Source organism: Chiloscyllium plagiosum, chromosome 11, assembly GCF_004010195.1.
Source record: "Chiloscyllium plagiosum isolate BGI_BamShark_2017 chromosome 11, ASM401019v2, whole genome shotgun sequence".
Lineage (NCBI taxonomy): Eukaryota > Metazoa > Chordata > Chondrichthyes > Orectolobiformes > Hemiscylliidae > Chiloscyllium > Chiloscyllium plagiosum.
The window spans coordinates 21,963,258-21,982,593 of NC_057720.1; the positions used below are offsets into that span (position 1 = coordinate 21,963,258).

The 19,336-nt window shown below is 39.8% G+C and overlaps 1 long non-coding RNA gene across 1 annotated transcript in view; it reads left to right on the forward strand.

Annotated features, from left to right (window-relative positions):
• The window catches only part of LOC122554749, a 32,093-nt gene extending 14,891 nt beyond the window's left edge, over positions 1-17,202 (forward strand). Inside the window, exons 3-4 of the long non-coding RNA XR_006313061.1 lie at positions 14,114-14,243; positions 15,958-17,202. This is a non-coding gene — a long non-coding RNA (uncharacterized LOC122554749). The remainder of the gene's footprint in view (positions 1-14,113; positions 14,244-15,957) is intronic.
• Positions 17,203-19,336: the final 2,134 nt, after the last annotated feature.

Consider the following 19,336-nt stretch of genomic DNA (forward strand, 5'->3'; position numbering starts at 1 on the left):
GGGAAGCCCTAAATGAGTTTTTGCTTCAGTTTTCACCAAGGAAAGGGAACTTGTTGTGAATGAGAACTTTGAGGAGCTGGGATACAGGCTTGACCAGATCAAGATTGATGAAGTTGATGTGCTAGAAATTTTGGAAAATATTAAGATTGATAAGTCCCCAGGGCCAGACCAGATTTATCCTAGGCTGCTCCGGGAAGCGAAAAAGGAGGTTGCTAAGTCGCTGGCGAGGATATTTGCCTCCTCACTCTCCACGGGAGTCGTACCGGAGGATTAGAAGGAAGCGAATGTTGTTCCACTTTTCAAGAAGGGTAATAGGGAAATCCCTGGCAATTACAGACCAGTCAGTCTTATGTCTGTGGTCAGAAAAGTTTTGGAAAGAATTTTTAGGGATAGGATTTATGACTAATTGGCAAAATATAGTGTGATTAAAGGCAGTCAGCATGGCTTTGTGAAGGACAGGTCATGTCTCACAAATCTTATTGAGTTCTTTGAGGAGGTATCAAGACAGGTCGATGAAGGTCGAGCAGTGGATGTGGTGTATATGGATTTTAGCAAGGCATTTGATAAGGTTCCCCATGGTAGGCTTATTCATAAAGTCAGGAAGTATGGGGTACAGGGAGATTTGGCTATCTGGATTCAGAATTGGCTGGTTTACAGAAGGCAGAGAGTGGATGTAGATAGAAAGTATTCTGCCTGGAGGACAGTGTTGAGTGGGGTCCCACAGGGCTCTGTTCTTGAGCCTCTGCTCTTTGTAGTTTCTATAAATGACTTGGATGAGGAGGTTGAGGGGTGGGATAGTAAATGACACAAAGGTTGGAGGTGTCATCGATAGTATAGGGGGCTGCTGCAGGGCAACATAGACAGGATGCAGAGCCTGGCTGAGAAATGGCAGGTGGAGTTCAATCTGGATAAATGCGGAGTGATGCATTTTGGGAGGTCGAACTCGAATGCTGAATATAGGTTTAAAGACAGGATTCTTGGCAGTGTGGAGGAACAGAGGGATCTGGGTGCACAAGTACATAGATCCCTCAAAGCTGCCACTCAAGTGGATAGGGTTGTTAAGAAAGCTTATGGTGTTTTGGCTTTCATTAGCAAGGGGGTTGGGTTTAAGAACTGTGAGGTTTTGCTACAGCTCTACAAGTCCCTGGTGAGACCACTCTTGGAATATTGTGTCCAGTTCTGGTCGCCCTACTATAGGAAAGATACAGAGGCTTTGGAGAGGGTGCAAAGAAGATTTACCAGGATGCTGCCTGAACTGGAGGGCTTGCCTTATGAAGAAAGGTTGAATAAGCTTGGACTTTTCTGTCTGGAGAGAAGAAGGAAGAGAGGAGACCTGATCGAGGTATACAAGATATTGAGTGGAATAGATAGAGTCAATAGCTAGAGACTTTTCCCCAGGGCAGGATTGACTGGTATGAGGAGTCATAGTTTGAAGATATTAGGAGGGAAGCATAAAGAAGACATTAGAGGTAGGTTCTTTACGCAGAGAGTTGTGAATGCATGGACTGCGTTGCCAGCTGTGGTGGTGGAAGCAGACTCATTGGGGACATTTAAGCAACTGCTGGACATGCACATGGATATCAGTGAGTTGAGGGGCGCGTTGGTTAAGTTACTATATTTTACATTAGGATTAAACTCGGCACAACATTGTGGGCCAAAGGGCCTGTTCTGTGCTGTACTTTTCTATGTTCTAATAGTCTTTACCACTTGATCTTTATAAAAATATGTTGCAAGTTGTTAAACTTTCCATGAAACAATTTTTTAGTAATTATCATGATGATTATTATTACAATACATTTAGTAAATAAAACAAAAAAAACAGGGGAACATAAGAAATAGAAGCAGGATCGGGACAGAGAGCCTGGAATCTCTTTCACATTTAGAACGGTCACAGTTGAGCTTACACATCAAATCCTCTTCTCCACAATTGAACCCCAAATCCCCTCTTACCATAGTGTCCAAAAATCCATTGATATGGAAATATTGAGTGTCCACAGTCTTCATCAATTTGTAGAAATATGTCAGCAAAATTGTTCTGGCTGTTCATGATTTTAAGTGGAGGATGCATGATCTATAAAATAACACCCGTACAGACTCAATTCAGTTTAGCTCAAGTGAGACCTTGTAGTGGTGCCCGCATCCTTCCCATACATTTGACATCCAAAGAAAACTAGGTTGGCTTTCTTTGGGGGAGATTGGGAGTAGGAAGTGGAGACCATCAGGGTTTCTACATTCGGTTCATGGCCTATCAGTCCCTCGGAATTGAAAATTGCTAAATTTTCAGGTTGCTCCTTTTAACAGGTTTGGTGGGGGTTGGAGGTGTTGAGGGGTTGGTAGGAAATGAACCAGTTAGAAAGCACCCACCAGCAGTATTCTTAACTGCTCTCTGGTGTCTCGCCTTTTGCTCTTGCATTCAGAAGCAAGCGTCCAAGATGCTAATGAAATATTTGTACAATAGATGAGCCATCCCTGGCCTTCGATGTACCATATTCAAGAGTGAATGATATAGTAGAATTTTGCTTCACTGCAAGGCTTGTCAAACGTGAAGATTTTCAGATCTAGGATTAGAATTAGAATTTTAGAATTAGAATTAGATTTTATTGCGATGTGTACTCAAGGACAGGGATACAGGAGTACAGTGAAAAGTGTACAATGTTGCCATTCCTGGCGCCATATTAGACACAAAGGTATCTACGTACAAAATCTCAGGTATAAAGAAACAAAGTTAAAAGTTCAACATTACATTCTCTCTTAGTACAGAGGAACCTCGATTATCCTGCATTCGATTAATCGAATTTCGGATTATCCGAACAAGATCGCAAGGTCCCGATGCTTGGCTAAAATAAGTTATCCGGCATTCGATTACCGGCATTCAATTGACTGAATGAAATACCCTGTCCGTGTCCTTCGGATAATTGAGGTTCCTCTGTATAAAGTACAAAAGTAAAGAAATCAAGTTAAAAGTTCAATAGTCTTCCTTAAGTGCTTGGCCATGCTGACCTCGCACTACCTACAAGGGTTTAATCTGCTTTAACCCACTCTCCGGGAGATCTTGGACTGTCTGCTCTCACTGCTGCTACAGATGCCAGGGGCCTTCCTCAACACTGCATTGGGCTCACTCTTCTCACGTTGGGCTCAATCTCCAACCGTCAAAGTCCCAATCCAGGCTCCCAGCCACCATCATGCTCCGGACTCGACAAAGCCAAGCATACTTAAAGCTGGAAAATAACTCAATATGGCTATGTATATCAATACGTATTGCCCATATGAAACTGCTTAATTAGACAAAATAAAAATGATAACTCACTCGGTGACAACTGTGCTTTGATTTTCCTCTCTTTGAAAGCTATGTTTGCAATTTTATAATTTTCAGGAGACGGGTAAAAGAAATAGTTGACGGGACAAGTTGTAGCAGAAGTCATTAGGTGTAATCTAGATGAGCTCAGAAACCTGTGTGAAATTCCAGTACATTCCTAACAGCTTTTCAATTATGTAATTGTACTCCATTTACCCTGGAGTCTAACAATGCAATATTAGAAAAAGATTTATAAATGCTGCTAGGCTTGTTGCAGCCAAAGACAAAATAAAATAGAATCCAATCAGGCGTTCTTCAGCTATGAGAATTTGTAACCCTGCAGTTATTATGGTGAAATGGGGCTCCTGTGAAGGAGACACTATCAGGATAGACCACTTGATTGATTGGGAGAAGGCTAGAAATATCTGTTTCGGAACATTTTTGATCCAATATTATAAGGCATTTTAGAGGGACTTATGAAACTAATAGTGAGACATTAATTTGACATCCTCACTACATGAGAGAGTAATTGTCCATTTTGAAAACATTAACTTTGGAACTATGGATTCTTTTTGTCACTTTATTCAGCAGTATTTTCTCTGTTTGAACAAAATACCACACATTTAAAGTTTTGATTTTGTTCCTTTTTGTGAAAAGGGCAGCAATAATGAGTTTTACCCAACAAAATGTTCATTGCATTTCAAATTTTGTGGACAGAAAAGAAAATCAAATGAAATAAACATTTGTCAGGCATGTGTTGGGACCTCAACATTGCATTGTATTTACTACAGACAGATGATAGGATAGAACGCCACATAACCAAAATTGCTGATGAACCAAACATAGGCAGTATTCTTAGCTTTACCATGTAGATATACATCACCATCACCACTATCACCATGCCCCCAAGGCCACCTCCTCCTGCTCCTTCTCCTCCTGCTTCTCCTTCCTCATCTAGGATTTAATTGAGAGGCAAGGCAGACAGCCCGATAATACACAATTCTGTCAGCAGAGGTGCTGCTGAACATGATGGATAGCTCATCCCAAATATTTAAATGTTATCTCTGACCTCCATTATTGGGAGCATGGATGTTTGCAATTATAGAGTCATAGAGTCATAGAGATGTACAGCATGGAAACAGACCCTTAGGTCCAACTTGTCCATGCCGACCAGATATCGCAACCCAATCTAGTCCCACCTGCCTGCATCTGGACTTCAGTAAGGCCTTTGACAAAGTCTCATATGGCAGGCTGGTCCAAAAGGTAAGTGCCCATGCGATCCAATGCAAGTTAGTAAACTGGATCCAAAATTTGCTTCCAAATAGGAGGCAAAGCATGATGATGGAGGGTTGATTTTGTGATTGGAAGCCTGTGACCAGTCGTGTAAAACAGGGATTGCTGCTGATCAAATCCTTGCAGGAATCTGATGAAGGGCTTTTGGCCGAAACATCGATTAAGCTATCTGACCTTCAATACTTTTCTTGGACTTGCTGTCCTTGCCCTTCACTCTTAGAGAAACACGCTGGCCCTGAATTCTCACTATACTATTTTTAACAGATTCCCACTTTTCAAATGTAAATTACCTGCAAGTCATTGCTCTCAAACTAATTTGCCAGATCCTAGCTCATGGTATTGAAATTGGACTTCCCCCAATTTAGACACTCAAGCTTGCACTATTCTTATTTCTTTCCTTAGTGACTTTGAAACTTAGAATTATCTGCAAAATGTACTCCCACTGAAATATTAACCACTTGATTTCCTAGGATTTCGTCTAGCACTGCCCTATCTGTGGTAGGAGAAAGTGAGGACTGAAGATGCTGGAGATCAGAATCAAGAATGTGGTGCTGGAAAAGCACAGCAGGTCAGGTAGCATCTGAGGAGCAGGAGAATTGAATTTTTGGGCTAGAGCCCTTCATCCGTAGTAGGACTAAGTACTGGCATGAAAAACCCTCTTAGGTCTACTTTAAAAATGCCACCATGTCCAAGCATTTCACACAAAGACGATCTGAGTTAATATTAACAAAGTTGAAATACCTTATGACTATAACTCTGTTTCTGTCACCTTTCTGTGATTTGTCTACATATCTGATCCTCCATCTCCATCTGACTGTTGGGAGGAGTGGCACTTCAACAGTTTTCTTCTTCAATCTACTAGATAGCTCTCTAAATTTCTGCGTAGGACATTATGTCTTTGGTACTAGCATGGACCATGAGTGCTCACTGTTCATCCTCCCCCTTCAGCCTATCCTGCATCCGCTCTGAGAATCCCTGACCCTGGCACCAACGAGGCAAAACCCATTCGAGAGTCTTGTTTGCTGCCACAGAACTCCTTGTCAGTTTCCCTTCACATTCATGTGAGTTTTCACTAAAGCTCCCAGTAACTGTCCTCTACTACTGTGCACCACGGTGCCAAAAACTTGGCTGGTGCTGCTTTCCCTTGACAGAGTTAAAACTTACACACCAGGTTACAGTCCTTTAGGTTTATTTGAAAGTATAAGCTTTCGGAGCACAATCTGTATGCAGTCAGTTCATGTGACATATTATCAATTCCTCCTTTGAAAATAGAAACAAGCTTGCGAATACAAACAGACTCTAACCTCACACCTTTAATGTATTGTCTGAGCTGAGATGGCATTTTAAAAAAAATCCTTATATCATCTTGGGACTGTGACTTGAAAGAAGTTCTGGGATTTACATATTAGCGTCACAGAGTCATAGAGATGTACAGCACGGAAACAGACCTTCGGTCCAACTCATCCATGCCGACAAGATATCCTAACCAAATCTAGTCCCACCTGCCAGCACCCGGCCCATATCCCTCCAGACCCTTCTTATTTATATACCCATTCAGACGCCTTTTAAATGTTGCAATTGTACCAGCCTCCACCACTTCCTCTGGCAGCTCATTCCATGCACATACCACCCTTTGTGTGAAAAAGTTGCCCCTTACATCTCTTTTATAACTTTCCCCTCTCACCCTAAACCTATGCCCTCTAGTTCTGGATTCCCCCACCCCAGGGAAGAAACTTTGTCCATTTATCTTATCCATGCCCTTCATGATTTTATAAATCTCTATAAGGTCACCCCTCAGCCTCCGACACTCCAGGGAAAACAGCCTATTCAACTTCTTCCTATAGCTCAAATCTTCCAACCCTGGAAACATCCTTGTAAATCTTTTCTGAACCCTTTCAAGTTTCACAACATCCTTCCAATAGGAAGGAGACTAGAATTGCATGCAATATTCCAACAGTGGCCTAACCAATGTCCTGTACAGCTGCAACATGACCTCCCAACTCCTGAACTCAGTTCTGACCAATAAAGGAAAGCATACCAAACATCATCTTCACTATCCTATGTACCTGCGACTCTACCTTCAAGGAGCTATGAACCTGCACTCCATGGTGTCTTTGTTCAGCAACACTTCCCAGGACGTTACTATTAAGTGTATAAGTCCTGCTAAGATTTGCTTTCCCAAAATGCAGCACCTCACATGTTTTCCATGGATGTATTTCTGGGAATATCCTCCCTCAGTACAACTGTAATGTTATCATTTATCAAAAATGCCACTCCCCCTCCTCTCTTGCTTCCCTTTCTGTCCTTCCTGTAGCATTTGTATCCTGGAACATTAAGCTGCCAGTCCTGTCCATCCCTGTGCCACATTTCTGTAATTGCTATGATATCCCATTCCCTTGTTCCTAACCATGCCCTGAGTTCATCTAACTTCCCTGTTAGAGTTTATATCTTCCCGAGCAGCTCTAGCAAATCTCCCTGCTAGTATATTAGTCCCCTTCCAATTCATGTGCAATCCATCCTTCTTATACTGGTCACTTCTACCCCAGAAGAAATTCCAATAATCCAAAAATGTGAATCCTTCTCCCATACACCACCTCATCAGCCATGCATTCATCTGCTCTATCCTTCTATTCCTGCCCTCACTAGCTCATAGCAGCAGGAGTAATCCAGATATTACTACTCTCGAGGATTCCTTTTTAACTTCCTGCCTAACTCTCTATATGCTCCCTTCAGAATCTCATCCTTTTGCCTTCCGATGTCCAATATGTACAATGACCTCCTGCTGGTCCCTCTCCCCCTTGAGAACATTCTGCGCCCTCTCTCAGTTTAATCAATCAAAACCTACATCCTCATTCTAAGTGATTAAATACTTAACAGCAATCTAGGTTTGTTCAATATATCACATCGGTTGTATGACACTTTGATCTTTTACTATAAATTTTGTGTCCTATGATCCTACCCCACTAACTACCTGACAAAGGACCAGCGCTCCGACAGCTTGTATTTCCAAATAAAGTTGTTCGGCTATAACCTAGTGTTGTGTGATTTTTTTATATCTTTGTCTATCCCAGTCCAACACCAGCTCCTCCACATCATAACTTCTCTTGAGATACCATCCTTTCTGACAGTATCCAACACTGTACACCATGTTGAGAGGCTAATGGCCACAGGGGACTCCTGCACTGCTTAAAGATCTTCCAGAAGACTGGAGGTTGACTAACATCATGCCACTATTTAAGAAAGACAGTAAGGAAAAGCCAGAGAACTATAGACCAGTAAGCCTGACATCAGTGGTGGGTAATTTGTTGAAGGGACAGGATTTACATGTATTTGAAAAGTCAAGGTCTGATTAGGGATAGTCAACATGATTTTGTGTGTGGTTGAGTTTTGATTGAGTTTTTGGAAGAACTAACATAGAGGATTGATGAAGGCAGAGCAGTGTGTTATGGACTAGGCCAGATCACTCAAAACATTCTTAAGCAGACAACCCAGACTGTAACTTTGCAATATGTTTCACTAAGTGTACAGTGAAAATTACCCTGGGTAAGTTAGCTAGGTTGACTACCAGGTTTTAAAACAGACAAAAATTTATTCACAAAATTACAGAATGAAACACAAAGAATATAGAATACCCACAGAACTCAGATTATCCCAAGCTAGACTTAATTATGCTGTTCCGAATATACACAACAGCCTCAATAAACAAATCCCTTAAACACAGAGCAAAAATGAAACAGAGACTTACAGGTCGAAGGGCAGAAGGAGAGAAAGTCTAGCAGCCTGTTTCCACACAGTCCACAGCTGGACTCACTCTAACTGAACTTCGGTTTTCAGGACAGACCACTCCCCTTTCATGATACAGGTCATTTCTAAAACATAAAAGCTTTGGCCTAAAGTCTCATCTGTTTACACATAAACAAAAGGCCTCCCAGAAACCTTTCATCTCTGTACCAAAGCAGTTGTTTCAGAGCCTGGAGTGTTTTCTGACTCCTCTGAAAAAAGTCAAGGACACAGTGTCCTTGAGAAAAGGAACAACTTTTAGAAAAAAGGGACCAGCTTTATGACAAGTGGACATGATCTATGAGGACTTCAGTAATGTATTCAACAAGGCTCTTCACCATAGATTGGTTAACAAGGTTAGAACACATGAATACAGACAGAACTAGCCATTTGGATACAGAACTGGATCGAATGTGGGAGACAGACGGTGGTAGTGAAGGGTTGCTTTTCAGACTGGGGGCCTATGGCCAGCGGTGTGCCATAAGGATCGGTGCTCGGTTCACGGATTTATGTCCTTTCTATAAATTATTTGGATGTGAACACAGGAGGTATAGTTAGTTAGTTTGCAGATGACACCAAAATTGGTGGTGTAGTGGACACCTCAGAGTACAATGGGACCTTGATCAGATGGGTCAATGAGCCAAGAGGTTTAATTTTGATAAATGTGAGGGGCTGCATTTTGGAAAGGCAAATCAGGGCAGGATTTATACCCTAGATGTTAAGGTCCTGGGGAGTGTTGCTGAACAAAGAGACCTTGGAGTGCAGGTTCACTTTTCCTTGAAAGTGGAGTGGCAGGTAAACAGGATAGTGAAGAAGGCACAAAAACAGATGTTGCTGGAAAAGCTCAGCAGGTTTGGCAGATCTGTGAAGAGAAATCAGAGTTAACATTTTGAGTCTGTTGACCCTCAGAACAAACTTGAAACATTAACTCTGATTTTGTTTTAATTTACTGAAGAAGGTGTTTGATACCCTCGCCTTTATTGGTCACTGCATTGAGTGCAGGAGACATCATGTTGTGACTGTACAGGACATTGGTTAGGCCACTTTTGGAACACTGCATTCAATTCTAGTCTCCCTGCTGTAGGAAATATGTTGTGAAACTTGAAAGGGTCAGAAAAGATTGACAAGGATGTTGTAGGGTTGGACGGTTAGAGAAGATGGGAGTGGCTGAATAGGCTGGGGCTATTTTTCCCTGGAGTGTTAGAGGCTGAGGGGTGACCTTATAGAAGTTTATAAAATCATGAGCAGCATGGATAGAATTAATAATCAAAGTATTTCCTCCAGGATAGGGGAGTCCAAAGCTAGAGGGCATAGGTTTAAGGTGAGAGGTGGAAAGATTTAAAAGGGACCTAAGGGGTAACTTTTTCACGTGAATGGAATGAGCTGCCAGAGGAGGTAGTGGATGCTAGTACAATTACAAAATTTCAAAGGCATCTAGATAGGTACATGTTTAGGAAGAGAGTAGAGGGATATGGGCTAAAAGCTGGCAAATGGAAGCAGATTGATTTAGGATATCTGGCCGCAATGGACAAATTGGACCAAAGGGCGTGTTTCTGTGCTGTACAGCTCTATAGTGGTCACCCAATGCTTCTTGGTCTGTGTGCCCTTACTTTGGGTGAGATCTGCTCATTAAATGGACTATTCACGACATTCTCAGCCTCATGGAGACTTCATAGTGAGTCCATCCACAGCTCCAGCTACTCCATGGGGCAGATGAGTGAATATACGTGACCTAAATACCCCAATTGCAAATAATTCGTAACACCTCCGGTCAAACAAAACTGTGACAATACTCAGAGGTCCAGCCAACAAAAGTCATTGCTTTGTCTCTGATTAACAGGCTGATCAAATTCCTCTTAAGATAATTCATCCAAGACTTGATGTGCACCTAATTGTCTGACAATAGAGTAGAGAATCAAGAGAGCTAATACAGAGGTGGATTCCTGTATTACATTAAAACTATTTCATTACTGTAAATAAGATAAATAAAATTCCAGGGATGAATCTTTGAGGGCTTTAAGACAACATAATGCAGGAATGGACATCGAAACCATTGTTTAAGAAGTTCTATTGAAGATTGGCCAGGTAACAATGGAGCCAAATCAAACAGTCCTATGGAAACAGAGATCAGAGAAAAGGCAATCCAGGAGAGTGGTTCATTCAATTCTGTCAAAAACAGCAAAGAAGCCAAGTACCCAAGGAGGCTTCAAGTTGCTGAGAATATATTTGATTTGGAATACATTGCCACTGTGTAAAGAGTGAAGCCATAATTGGTGTGATTCAAACAAGGTGATGTTGGAGTTTTGAAGAGGAAATGAGGCTAAAGCTAGGTTGATAGTTAACAAGGTTTGGATTGGTTAGCTGAGGTTACCATGAAGGACTCTCCTTCTTAACCTCTGCCTCTGCTTGAGGCATGGTGACCTTCAGCTGAACCCACCAGTGTCTCTCACTCTCTCTAATGAGAGAGCAGCCCTCTAGTCTGGTAAGACTATAGAACCTTGACCATTTTTGCTAACAAGGCTTCAGGATGAGTTTTTAAGAGGTTTAATGATATCAACGGACCTGAAAGGGAAGGGGACCGTAATTGAGGTGAGGGGATCATTCAGAATATCAGCTGACGTGGACGGTCAGAAAGAAAAGGATATTAGTAGGTATGGGGTCAAGAGAGTAGGAAATGGCAACCACAATGAACTTGAAATGGTGGGAATTGTAAGGTGATGAGGGGTTATAGATAAAATAGGAGAAAAACCTGAATATCAACAGATGTAATGATATAAATATTGACACAGGGCTGTAGGTGTAGGTTCTCTTTCCAGTTTTATTTTGAATGTAATATTTTCATCCTTTCCTTTTTTCTATTTAATATTATTAAAAAAAGTAGAATTGACTAGAAATATTTATTATATAGATCAGCATATGTTGCTTCACATATTTAAGAGTAAAATAAAATGAAGTTAAATTATATGTACTGACAGCATCTTGCTTTATTAACAGGCAAAAGTAGCTTAAAACTAACAATACAGTAAGTATGGTGAATAAAAGTCTGAGGTGGAAGACATTGCAAGAATCCCTGTGGTTTAGTACAGCATAAGTAAATGCTTATAGTTTACTGGAAAAAAGGAAATAAATTCTTTATAGGGTATGTGTTTCTCATAAACAATCAAACCTTTTGGTTTCTGAATTATTTGTCAAAGTAACTGATTCTGTAGCAGGAACTGAGCCTACAGCTCTCAGTAAAACAAGTGTTTGTTATTCTCCCAGGAATATTCTTCTCACTGATCTGTTTAATATTCAAATGTCACAGCTCCCTGCATTGTGATACCTGGGTCATTAATCTCACTATACAGTTGAGTGTGTTGTTCTCTAGATCTGCATTTCAAGTGCGCAATCTAAGTGTTTCGCTCGGCAGAAATATTGTTTCAAAATTGTCTCTCTGTGAAAAATATCCAAGAGTCCTGACAAGTCACGTTCTGATGGAAGTAATAGTCTGATGGTAGAAAATAATTATAAAAATGTGCTTGGACATCCTGTTAAGTTCATGCTCATCTGTATCATATTTCCCTAGAAATGTCCAAAGATCATTTGAGGAAATAATTGGTCAGCATGTTCTTTGAACTGTCCCACTTTTTTATTGGATCCGCCTCCTCATAAGGCTGCTATATAAAGTTAAATGGATTCATGTGTGGATGATCAAGGGGCAACTGGCCAACAGACAATTCATTACCCTAACAGAAGAGTGTCAAATGGGATTCTTTTCTGATCAATTTTTCTATAGGGGTTAACCCCTAACCAGATGATATTTTTCTTAATACTCCTGTGAACTTCTTTTGTTACATTAAAGAGACTATATCAATAAAAGATTTGTTGTTGTCAGTAAACAAAACGCACGTGACTAGTTTCTACATTCTTTAAACAAGGGCAAACTTATTTCAATCATGCTACCTTAGATTTTTCAAGTGTGCGAATATCAGGCTAACACTTTTGAGAAAGTCCTGAAGGAGTAACAGCCACCTGGGGCAGTAAAGTAAACCAGATAAAACAGCAGCCAATTGTTTTACATTCTACCCTTAATACGTTTCACTCTATAATACTGAACCATACTCTAAGAATGCCTTCTCTTCCATGAAAGAATAATAGGCTTCATAGCTGTATGGCAGAAATTTTGCAAGCACTGCAGCTTGCAACTGAGTTCTCTTGCTAAAATAAGAATCTTGTGCCTCTCTTGTTTCACGATGCCAGCATGTCACCATTAAACTTTTCTATCATTAAGTAAATGCAGGGAAGAATATAAATGTTGAAACAATAAAGTTATCACTTTGTTTTGTTTACCTACTAACTCGAAAAAAAATCAAAGTTTCCATTTTAATATGAGGCCAAATATTTGGAAATGTTGATGTTTCACTGCTGTTTGAAATATTGTGGGAAATATTTATTGTACAAGGGTATACGTGTATGCAAGGGTTAAGCTGAAAATGTGTTGCTGGAAAAGCACAGCAGGTCAGGCAGCATCCAAGGAGCAAGAGAATTGACGTTTCGGGCATGAGCCCTTCTTCAGGATTCTCCTCTGCAAGGGTTAATACTGGGTACTCACCCATATGACGTTGTCATATGAACATGTGAGCAGAACAACTTTGGATGCCAATGGAGTATGATCTTATATTCAGGTTCTCCTCATTCTCTTCATAAAAAAAATGTCCATCACAACAGCTTAACCTGTCACTTGTTGCTAATATACACGAAACTACTTTTCTACCAATATCGAAGCCTCTTCTAATTAGACCAGAAAGTAGTTTTCCTCACCTGCACTAGACTGTGCAGTTCCCAGAGATCACTACATTTAATCCCTACATTAACCCACCACATGGTGAGCTGCAGACCCAGTTTAAAAACCACATGGTGAGCCGCAGACCCAATTTAACTACATATGTAACAACGTTCATCTTCACCGTCTGGAAGATAATCAGCTGTTAGTCTGCTAATTGTTGAAGATATAATTTCAACTGATAACATCAGATGAGTTCGCAAAGAGGCGGGCAGTCTATCTGCAAGATTATCACACAAACACTGATGCTGAACATTAGGAGCGGTATCTTAGACCTTTAACTGTTTAATACTGTGAATAATTTACCTTATCAAGGTGTGATCATGGTGGCTGCTATTAACGGTAGCCTTTCTGCAACAGCCTGTTTCATGGCCGTACTTTCAGGTTCAATACTTAATGAATATCATCACCAACTCATGAACATGACCCAAAACACTTTGCAATTATTGAAAATCAATTAGATACACAGGCAAACCCATCAGCTGGTTTTGCACATGACCTGATCCCACAAGGAGCACATTGTCCAATTACAACGTAAACTGATTTGTGTTGGTAGTGTTGGCCACAGGAAGGCTGTTGCCCAGAGTACGAGAAGAAGTGTCTTTTCATATTAATAACACAGCAAAATTTCTGACATTCACTTGAACAGATGATCAGAGCTTTGGTTTAGCCTTTCACTCAAAGCACAGGCCTTGCACGATGCAGCATTCCCTTAGTACTGGAGTGGAGTGTCAGTCTAGATTATGTGTTCAGATCTATCAGAGTCTTAAAGATGTCACATTCTGATTCAAGAGATGAAAGTGTTAACAACTGAGCCAAGCTCATATTTCACACCTGCTAAAACCTAAATGAGTCAAGATTATGATGTCTGACACTTGTGTGTTTGAAAAATAATTAATTATCTCCTTGTGTTTCTCCTGAAGCTCAGGAAAAGGATATATTAGAATGTACATTGAAAAGAAAGAAGTAATGACATCATTAAGGATCACATCAGCAAAAGGTAGACTAAAATAAGAAAGGAAAGTGAAAAGTTAAGGACAGAATTAGCAGAAGGTAAGTGTTTTTCTACATTTTTATATTTAGACTTGATGAACTGTTCAGTAGTTTTCAGACAATGTTCTTGAATTATAATTACCTCTGATGTTTGAAAAGTTTAACATTTTAACTCCAAGCTTTATCTTGACATCAATTTGTGAAAGCTGGAGATGTTAGATAATGGCTGTGCAAGAGATCCCAGAATTTCTACATAAAGGTTTAAGCATTCTATTTTGAGCAAAGTACTTATTTTAGACATTATTCAACAAAACAAAATTAGCCTTAAATTCGTACAAAGTCAAGCATTTGGTTCTTGTGGCACTTGGGGCAATGTCTCCACCTCTGGAATAGCGGGCTTGGGTTTAAGACTGACCTGTGAACAGGTTAATTAATCATGTGCATTGTCAAGTGTTTCCATCTATCATTTCCTTGTCTTGTGTCTTTCCCACCATCATTTTGGCAATATTTTTCACATCTCAATTAACAGGAACAGTATCAGTAACTTGTCAGTGCAATTGATGGGTGTGTAATGATCCTTGATTCTGCTTTACTGCATAGCTCCTACAGTCCCACTGTAGTATGTGACTTTGATGGATCCATTTCATGTATATCGAAGTTTATAGGTATGGCAAATAAATTTTCATGTGCATATTTTGCAAATACACTCATTTCTTGTAATGCAGTATACTCACTGGATTTATGTTATATTAGCACTTAGCAATGTAGGAGTTGATGCTTGCTTTTATAAGTATTTATAAGAAATAAAAGTATACATAGAATTATACTGTAAATCTCAGCTGAGTTTCAAGAAAATAAATCCCTATCATTTATTTAAAACAGCATCAGGTTTTGGAACTTGCTTTCCTTGCACCTGCATTCTACCGAGGTAGAAAGAAAGACTTGTGTTTTTAGAGCAACTTTCACAAGCATCAACGCTTTACAGTTAATTAAAACTCTTTTGGACTATAACCATTGTTATAATGCAGGGAATACAGCAGCAAACCTGTGAGCAGCAAACTCTCACAAATAACAATGTAGCAATGACTTGCTGATGTATTTTTTTTGTTATTGATCAAAGGAAAGTTTTGGCCAGATCACCATGGATAACTCTTCTATTTCTGGTGTAATTAAATGAGAGGGAATCTTATAGAAACATCTAAAATTATGAAGGTAATAGGCAAGATCGAAGCAGGGAGGTTGTTTCCACTGGCAGGTGAAGCTAGAGCTAGAGGGCATAGCCTCAAAATAAGGGGGAGCAGATTTGGGACTGAGTTGAGGAGGAACTTCTCCACCCAAGGGGTTCTAAATCTATGGAATTCCTTATCCAGTGAAGTGGTTGAGGCTACCTCATTGAATGTTGTTAAGGCAAAGATAGATATATTTTTGAAGAGTAAAGGAGTTAAGGGTTATGGTGAGCAGGCAGGTAAGTGGAGCTGAGTCCACAAGAAAGATCAGCCATGATCTTATTGAATAGCGGAGCGGCTGGACGGGCTATTTCGTATGTTCTTATGATATTGCTGAACAACTGAAGGAAACTTTAATATTAGGATTCATTTCGGAGGCTTTGGTGTCAGGTATCCTTGACCTCAGGAGCCCTTTGTGCCATGAATTGAACTAAGATCGACTTTGTCTTAATTTTTTTCTTTTTTATATTGATAACTTGTTATTAAAATGCTGCTGGAATATGGTGACTTATACATTTTTTACCATATTTTTCTTTGTAAAAATACAGGTGATAATGAAAAACTTCTATTTTATACTGAGGAAGACTTGCAGCTACAAATAGACTAGATCTCTCTCACCTGCAGAGTTTGATTTGATCTTGAGCATCAGGAAGAGAAATATTGGATTATATTGTAAACCTAGGTTAAGTTTCAAGGAAGAACTTACTTAAACCAGGATTTTATCATTCAACCATCAATCAAAATTGATAATATGGGACTGGAGGTTTCACTTACCTAGACTCCACAATCACCAACAATCTGGCACTCAATGCTGAAATGAAGGCATGGATTGCAAAGGCTACAGCTTTTACATCCATGCTGAGTAAGAGGGTGTGAAACAACCACAACATGACTGAGAACACCAAAACCATAAGCCTACCAAGTCTGTTTCCTCAATGAGTGTCTCTACAACAGGCAACATATGCAGGAAAAAATGCAGATTATTTGGAAGTCATTGGAAGAGGCAAAAATAAATGAAAAGCTCAGCATGTGGAAAGAGGGTCCAGAGAAAAGCTAGACCTGTGAATCCTACATCTTCTCAGCTTCTGAAGTCTTCCTCTGCAACAAGTATGAGAGATTGCCCAAAAGATCTAGGCTACTGAGCCACACTTAGTAATGCTTAACACGGAGTTGACTACCATGACACAAATCATTGCCTAATGAGACAAAAGCCTACCATTGTCTTCTTTGAAAGAGTATCGTGGAGTCCTTTATATCTATCAGAGTCTGTGGCAAGACTTCAGTTTAATGTCTCATCCAAACGGCAGCACCTCCAACAGTATAGTAGTCCCTCAATACTGCATTGGAGAGTAAACCCTAGTTAAGGGGCACATATCCACCAACATTCTGAAGTAGAGGCAAGATTCCTATTAATAAAGCTATGATTGACACACAATGCTAGAGTTATCATTGCATAGAAACAACAGCAAGTCTATAGTTGATTAGATAAACTGCTCAATAATTAAATAAATTGCTGTTTTTAGACATTACCTGGAAAACATTTTCTTTGCAAATAAACAACATGGAACATGTGGACTGGTGGAAAATTGGCCAAAATCCAAACTGGGCGGAGAATTTACCAAACCTGGAAAACAATGGCATGGGTATATGAGAGATGCTATGGGAAGGAATAATTAACCCCATGAAAACACTATTTATCACTGTTCTCACATAAGTCTGAGCACCTAAAAAAGAACTAGGCCACAACAATAATTGTTGCATTTATTGACAAAATAAAAAACTTTTTTTTTGCAATTCACACGTTGATATAGGTTAAAGCAAAGACTGCTGGAATATAAGAATAAAATATTTTATTTATTTCATCCCTATAGAGGTTGTCTGTCAGAACTCTGGGTCTATCAGTGTAAGAGATCTAGCTTTCAATCACCTACAGATCCAAGATTCAATGGACTGATCTAATTTTCCAAGCCAAATGTATAGTTGAAAAATAATTTGCATAACATTATACAACACTGAAATTTTACTTAAAAGCAAGAATCATTGTCTATGTAACTAACTATCCGAGTATAACATAATTAAGGTTGTATCAGCTTGCACCAGATACAAATCTTCAATTAATGCAGAAAGCTGAGAAGCACTGCTGATTGAGATTGAATTATTAATGCACAACCTTTCCTGCCTCAGGCAGGTCATTGGGTTTTTTCCCCACTCTTAAAGAAAATTGTACCAAATTGTTTCTTAACATTTCATCTAAAGTAGAAGTCTCTGAGATGCACAACTGGTTATTTCTGTTTTTTAAAAAAATTAAAACGATTACCATAACAATGAAGCACACATATATAGAATGTAAATTTCGCCATCTATATAGGAAGATATCCAGTTTGTTAGCATATTGGCATTGTGAAAGTTCTACGTTGTCACCTCTCTCAACCTTTGATGACTCCTTGTGCCGTCCATTGACAGTTCGACATTAAATCCTGGTGAGTTACTGCTCCAAATATTGAGACAAGATAGGCCATTAACTTTGATCTCGTTTCCTGCATCAATCTGTTCCTTGCTGAAGTTTCGCGAGTATGTCTCTGCCAACTTCAGACTCTAATGTTTCACCTCCTGGCTTTCACTCCTTTGTCACCATAACACTAAACAACGACCCAGCTCCAAGTATCTCGTTGGTTCTAAACCCTGATGATCCATCTCACATCTTCACTCATCTATATTGGGTCAGACTCTTCTATCATGAATCATTGTACTAATTTAATTAATTCTGTCACAACTTTGAGCAATATGCTACAAACGTCTTTGCCTCAGAACCTTTTTATTTAATTTCAAAGGCATTGTTGAATCCCATCCTTTTGATCAAGCTTTCAGCTGCACACCCAACACTCCACCTTCTTCCTTTCCAGTTTGGCAACCATTTGTTTCCTCCCACTCATTGATGAAGAATGTTGAGGTGTGTTTTCTGTATTGGTGTATTCATAAATGTGAATTGATATAATCCTTTAGATGTTAGCACTGTAGCCTCACAGCAGCGGGGAATCAGACTTGATTCCACCCTCTGGTGACTATCTGTGTGGAGTTTGTACATTCTCTCAGAGTCTGCAAGGGTTTCCTCTGGGTGCTCTGGTTTCCTCCAACACTCCAAAGATGTGCAGGTTAGGTGTATTGGCCGTAGGAGATGCAGAGGTAGGGTATGTGTCTGGGTGGGATGCTCTTTGGAGGGTCAGTGTGGGACAATGGCCTGATTCCAGACTGCAGGGATTCTCAGATTAAATATTGAAATAAGACTGACATGCAGGCAACCTACAAACGCATTGTTTACTCTTTGCTGACCACTAGGATGAAGTTTTAGCTCAATGACAGATCAGTTGTTATTAGTTTTGGAGAAACATTAGTCTTCCAATGGCACTTTCTTCTCAAACGTGAGGTGCATGAAGACAGCATTCATGAGATGAATTAGTAAAGCAATGCATTAAGAGTCCTGCCAGATGATTTACACTTTTTTAGTGGGCATCAAGTATCTGAAGGTGGAGCAAACATAACACCTCATTGATGTGAACCTCAAGTCATTTTGAGGGCTTGGTCCAGACTTATTTTCACTTAATTAGCAGCTGTCAATCAATGACAAATGAGAAATCTGACAGCTCCCAGTAGTGATAAGTTAAAGGAGCGAATATTATTGCTTTGGGTGATGAAGTTGGTTGGGGCACAGATGTCAGCTGAATTTACTTGGGGTGGATTAAATGGAATAAACAATCCATAACCTAGGTTTCCAAGTCATCATTATTTTAATACTGGTGATAATGCAATCAATATTTGTAAAATTGATTTTATGGATTTCATAGTGTTGCTTGATCTGGGCAGAGAAGAGTTTCAGGTAATCAAGTTTGTGCTATATTTTCAAAGCACGAAAACAAGTAAAACAGAGTT